The sequence below is a fragment of the Camelina sativa genome, chromosome 11 (genome assembly GCF_030686135.1).
Source record: "Camelina sativa cultivar CO46 ecotype springtype chromosome 11, ASM3068613v1".
NCBI lineage: Eukaryota > Viridiplantae > Streptophyta > Magnoliopsida > Brassicales > Brassicaceae > Camelina > Camelina sativa.
In genome coordinates this window covers 38025246-38031245 of record NC_141890.1, presented here as the reverse complement: position 1 = coordinate 38031245, position 6000 = coordinate 38025246, and the positions used below count along the sequence as shown (strand labels likewise).

The 6000-nt window shown below is 33.7% G+C and overlaps 1 pseudogene; it reads left to right on the top strand.

Moving 5' to 3' along the window:
- Positions 1-3066: 3066 nt before the first annotated feature.
- Positions 3067-4943, top strand: LOC147935108 (uncharacterized; annotated as a pseudogene).
- Positions 4944-6000: the final 1057 nt, after the last annotated feature.

Here is a 6000-nt window from a genome sequence, read left to right as displayed (position 1 = left end):
AAACCTTATAATATATGTAGTGGTACGGTTTAGGTTCGGATATAAGTTTTTGTCAAATATATTGTAGTCTTTAAAGAAATTGTGGTTTAAAACAATATTTTTTTGTTACGTTAACATTTAGATTTAGTTTTAGATTTGAGTATTTTTGATTTGGTTTGGATTAAATTATATGGACTGATCACTATGTATCTAACGAAATTTATTATATATGCATATCTGGATTGATCATATTATAAAATGGGTACAATAAAACTACCGCCGAATGTTACTAATTATGGTGTCATAACATTTGGAGACTCAATAGTGGGTAGTGGAAACAATAACAATCTCCGGACAGCATTAAAATGTAACTTTCCTTGTGAAGAGTTACATCTGATATCGTGGGTAAGTATTCTTTCATTTTATTTCTTTTACAAATCACTTATTTTTAATTGAATAAAATAAATGGCAAAAAACATAGAGTATTATTTAAATTGCTGACAAAAAAGCCTGAAAATATGAACATAATATAACATGATATGTTTTTCCTTGTCATAAATTTATTAATGTACTAGTTTTAGTACCAAAGATGAAATACAAAACCCAGAAAAATAAAAACGTAAGCTGGCAGACAATATAAATATCCCTCGAGTTGTAGCCAGTGGAAAACGAGAATTTTCTGGAATCTAAGGCTTAAAGAAAAAAAACATAAGATATTAAAAACAAAGCTGAAAACTCAAATCTAAAATATAAGCAAATGTAAGACCTTTTAAACTAAAAACATAAACAAATATACTTCCAAACATTTATTTATTTATTATTCTGGTAACTAAATATACTATATATATATATATATGTGTGTGTGTAAACTTTAATAAATGTGATCACATGTTCATACGGGTAAGTAGAAATTAAAAACCCATACATACAAATAGTATTACAAGGGAAAATTAGGGAAAACCGCTAATTCTTCCATAAACTTAATTGTTTCTGTTTAATTATAGATACCTTTAAATTGTACCTATAACTACTATATAAACTCTACGACTTTTTTTTTTTTTTTAACAAAAAACATTTTACCAATAAAAACCATCAAATTAACAAACGCTATTATTACTCGGTTAACTGTATGGTGACTTAGGACGCCACATGAGGAAAATCCCATTTAATAAGTTTTGTGTCTGTTTAAAAATAGAACGTTACGGAAAAAACACATGTTTTGCAATAATTAAGTAGAATTGGTGAAACTGACCAAATAACTAAAATTCACTCATGATCTTGGACTAAAAGTGCATATTTATTTTTCTTAATTGTGACGTTTTATAATGTCACATATTGCTAATGCCATGTTTCTTATTTAAAGGCTTTATATATTTTTAATTAAAAAGAATGCTTCATTTTGTTACTTAACGAGTCAAGTGATGGTCATTGTATTTGTGATATATGTCGTGATAATTTATGGTGGTGATATATCTATTTTTGTTTAATGCCATATAATCATTTTGTTACTTAACGAGTCAAGTGATGGTCATTGTATTTGTGATATATGTCGTGATAATTTATGGTGGTGATATATCTTTTTTTGTTTAATACCAATATATGGCAGCGGAAAGACTAGGAATAACGAAGACAATACCAGCATACTTAAATCCAAAGCTGAAAAGTGAAGATCTTCTCTAAGTGTATAAATTTTGCTTCAGGTGGTTCTGGTTATGATCCGTTAACAGCTAAACTAGTGGTACTTTTAATACACTTAAAATTTTCTCTAAAAATTTGTGTAACTTTTATAAAGTTTTAGTCTTTTCATTCATTTATTTCCTTGCATTACTCCAGAGAGTGGTATCTTTATCAGATCAACTAAATTTTTTTCAAGAATGTAAAAAAAAAACAAAGGTTTAAAATAGTCTTTACCTTGTGGTAGCCAGCAGTAATGATATTGCTCATACATATACGGCTCCCTCAAATATAACAGAATCTGATATGCTAATTTTGGCTTATTTAGCATCTAAATTTGTCAGGGTAAATTTGATTAAGTCAGTTTCATTTTATATTTTACATAATACTTTTTTTTTTGTTCTCGATCGGTTTAACATTACAAAATTTAGTAGCAAACACTTCACTAGAATCAGTTTGAGATTCCTATATATATAGGAAATATATGGACATGGAGCAGTACCAGTTGGATATGTACCCGTAACCAGAACAATTCATGAGAGATTGAGGAGAAAGTGCTCAAACTGAAGATGTATTGGTTTATCTGAACTAGTGTCTGTGTGATTCAGGATGTGATACATGATTGCTGTTGTTTTATGTGTTTGAGAAGTTTTTAGAAGGCAATATTGAAGGACGGTTTGGGGATGAATTGAAGAGGAAAACTATTATTTCTTTGGTTAATTAAATTGAAGTTTTAGAAGGAAAAGAAAAATAACAAAAAGAAAAAAGATATTTTCTTATGAAATTTGGAAATCTTCTCCTATGGTGATTAGGAAGTCTTGATGGGTATATAAGGAGGTGTTGGGCACGTCCTAGAGAGATAAGAGATTTGATGCATAAAGATAAATCCTAGAGAGCTTTCTGTGTTTGTGTGAGGCTTAGTTTCGCGGTTTGGTGCTTGTGTTGTTCAAGCTTCTTTGTTCATCGGTATGACGTGTGTATGAAGGTTGCTCAAGAGAGTTGAAGATCTGAAGTCTAGGCTCAGGGGGAGTTTAGCCCAAGGTTAGGTTATCTTGGTTTGAATCTAGGCTCGGTGTGAGTTTAGTTAAGGGTAGAGATTTATCCTTAAGATTTCATGTTATAGAACGGAGCGGTGAATTAAGAGGGTTGTGCTTCATTTACGCGTTTGCGAATAAGTTGTATTTGCTTTCTTGTTCTAGTGGATTCGAAATCTGGACGTGGTCCCAGGGAGTAGGAAAAACCGAACCTCATTAACAAAGCTCTTGTGTTATTTACTTTATGAACTTTATTATTGCCTCATCCGCATTTACAAGTGGTATCAGAGCGGGTTCTCAATAAAGATTTAGTCTAGTTTCGGGTAGATCAAGGGTGAGGGTAGTTCAGGAAGTAAGGCAGAGCTTTGAATCAGTTGTGATGAATTCATACAGAGAAGGCACGTCTATGTTAAGACCACCGTTGCTTGATTCAATGAATTACGGATATTGGAAGATTCGTATGCAAACGTTTATTAGTAACCTTGATGAAGATTGCTGGAATTCGATTGAGCTTGGTTGGGAGCCTCCTAAAGTTGTGGATGATCAAGGAGTTGAGAGTCTTAAGCCAAGAGATAAGTGGACTGCTGCAGAGAAAAAGCTATCAAGTTGTAATTCGACAGCCAAGACAGCGATTTACAATGCTATTGATTCAAGCCACTTCAAGTTGATTTCTCAATGTGTATCAGCTCAGAAAGCGTGGAATTCATTGGAGAATATGTTTGAGGGTACTTCAAGTGTTAAGAGAACTAAGTTGGATATGTTGGCATCACAATTTGAGAATCTAAGGATTGAAGAAAAATAAATTGTGGCTGAGTTCAGTGCTAAGTTATGTGATATATCTAATGAGGCTTTTGCTCTTGGAAAGCACAGTACAAAGACAAAAAGCTTGTGAAGAAGCTGAAGCGATCATTGCCTGCAAAATTTGAGTCAAAAATTTCTGCAGTTGAAGAAGCTCATAATTTAGATGAGATGGCTTTTGATGAGTTTGTTGGGATTCTTAAAGCTTTTGAATTAAGTAGAGCATATGAAGCTGAAGGAGTAAAGAAGAAAGATGATCAAGTTAAGGAAGCAATAAAGAAGGAAGTTGACATTGGAGTAGCTCTTAAGGTATCATCTTGTGAAGATTCAATGGCTATGTTATCAAAACAATTTGCTAAATTTCTGAAGCGTAAGGGCGAAGAGAAGAAAAGTAGAATGGGTGAAAAGATAAAGACTTCATTAAAAAATGTTCAATGTTTTGAATGCAAAGGATACAGTTATGTACGATCTGATTGTGCCAATCTACAAAAGCATAAGAAGAATGCTATGAATGTTGTTAATAGTGATTCTGAAACTGATTCAGATGGAGAAGAAAAACTGAAGAATTTTGTGGCGTTTACAACTTTTGAAGATAGTTCTGAATCAGCGTCTGCATCAGTGTCTGCAACTGCTTCTGAATCTGCAGCAAAACCTGCAACTGCATCTGAACATGAATCTGATAGTGATAGTGATGCAGAGGATATGAGTTATGAAGAACTTGGTAAGAGTTATGAGAAGTTGTATGCACATTGGCTTAAGGTAATTAAAGAAAATTCAGTTTTGATTAAGGAGAAGCTCGAGTTAGAGGCTAAAGTCGTTAAAGCAGAGAAACATGCAACATAGAAGGGAGAAGAAGCATTACAAGCTAAAGTGCAACTTGAAGAAACTCAAAGGAATTTGAGAATGCTTAATAATGGTACAAAGAAGTTGGATCACATTCTGAGTATTGGCAAGACTGATAAGTGTGGACTTGGATTTGAAGGAAAAGTTTCAAAATCAGATCTCGTGTTTGTTTCAAGTGGAAAAATCACGTCTACATCAGAAACTGCAACGGTAACAGAGACTGCTTCAAAGAATGCTTCAAAGAGTGCTTCAGAGACTGTATATTTGAAAGAGCATGGTAAAAAAATTTCTGAATTGGAGAATGCACCTAGACAAGTGTTTCGACCTGTTTGCCATCATTGTGGTGTTGTTGGGCATATTAGACCAAGGTGTTTCAGATTGTTGAGAGAGAGGAGCCGCATGGAGAATGCTTTTGATGTAAGGTTTCATGGTCCTACAAGTTATCAATGTGGAGTTCAAGGACATATTAAGAGGAATTGTTTCAGGTTTATTCAAGAGGTTAAATATGGAGGTCTAATTCGCAACAAGATATGGGTTAGAAAAGATAATTACAATGGAGGTGGTGTACTAGGCTATCAACCGCGTATTGCAAAGCGGAGAGAATTTTCCAGTTAGTTTTGACCATGTTGTGACTCATTCAGGGGGAGAATGAAGATGTGTTTGGTGATGGTGTTTAAGTGTTTGAACTGATGAGTTCACAAGCATAGTTAAAAAGGGGGAGAATGAAGATGTATTGGTTTGTCTGAACTAGTGTCTGTGTGATTCAGGACGTGATACATGATTGTTGTTGTTTTATGTGTCTGAGAAGTTTCTAAAAGGTTTGAGAAGACAATATTGAAGGACGGTTTGGGGATAAATTGAAGAGAAAAACTACTATTTCTTTGGTTAATTAAATTGAAGTTTTACAAGGAAAAGGAAAATAGCAAAAGAAAAAGGCATTTTCTTATGAAATTTGGAAATCTTCTCCTATGGTGATTAGGAAGTTTTGATGGGTATATAAGGAGGTGTTGGGCACGTCCTAGAGAGACAAGAGATTTGATGCATAAAGATAAATCCTAGAGAGCTTTCTGTGTTTGTGTGAGGCTTAGTTTCACGGTTTGGTGCTTATGTTGTTCAAGCTTCTTTGTTCGTCGGTGTGACGTGTGTATGAAAGTTGCTCAAGAGAGTTGAAGATCTGAAGTCTAGGCTCAGGGGGAGTTTAGCCCAAGGTTAGGTTATCTTGGTTTAAATCTAGGTTTGGTGTGAGTTTAGTTAAGGGTAAAGATTTATCCTTAAGATTTCATGTTATAGAACGGAGCGGTGAATTAAGAGGGTTGTGCTTAATTTACGCGTTTGCGAATAGGTTGTATTTGCTTTCTTGTTCTAGTGAAATCGAAATCTGAACGTGGTCCGGGGAGTAAAAAAAACCGAACCTCGTTAACAAAGCTCTTGTGTTATTTACTTTGTGCACTTTATTATTGCCTCATCCGCATTTACACTAACAAACTAAACGAAGTTGCTCTCCACTTTAACAAAAAGTTATCTCCGAGGTTCGATGTTTAGGAAAAGAATTATCAAATAGCAAAATTGTGGAATATTTAGAATGTTATAAAAATCATCAAAACTATGGTAATTACTGTACACATAATTTTTCTTACAAGTTGTTAATTATCTTTGTTATGTTGCTTGTGGA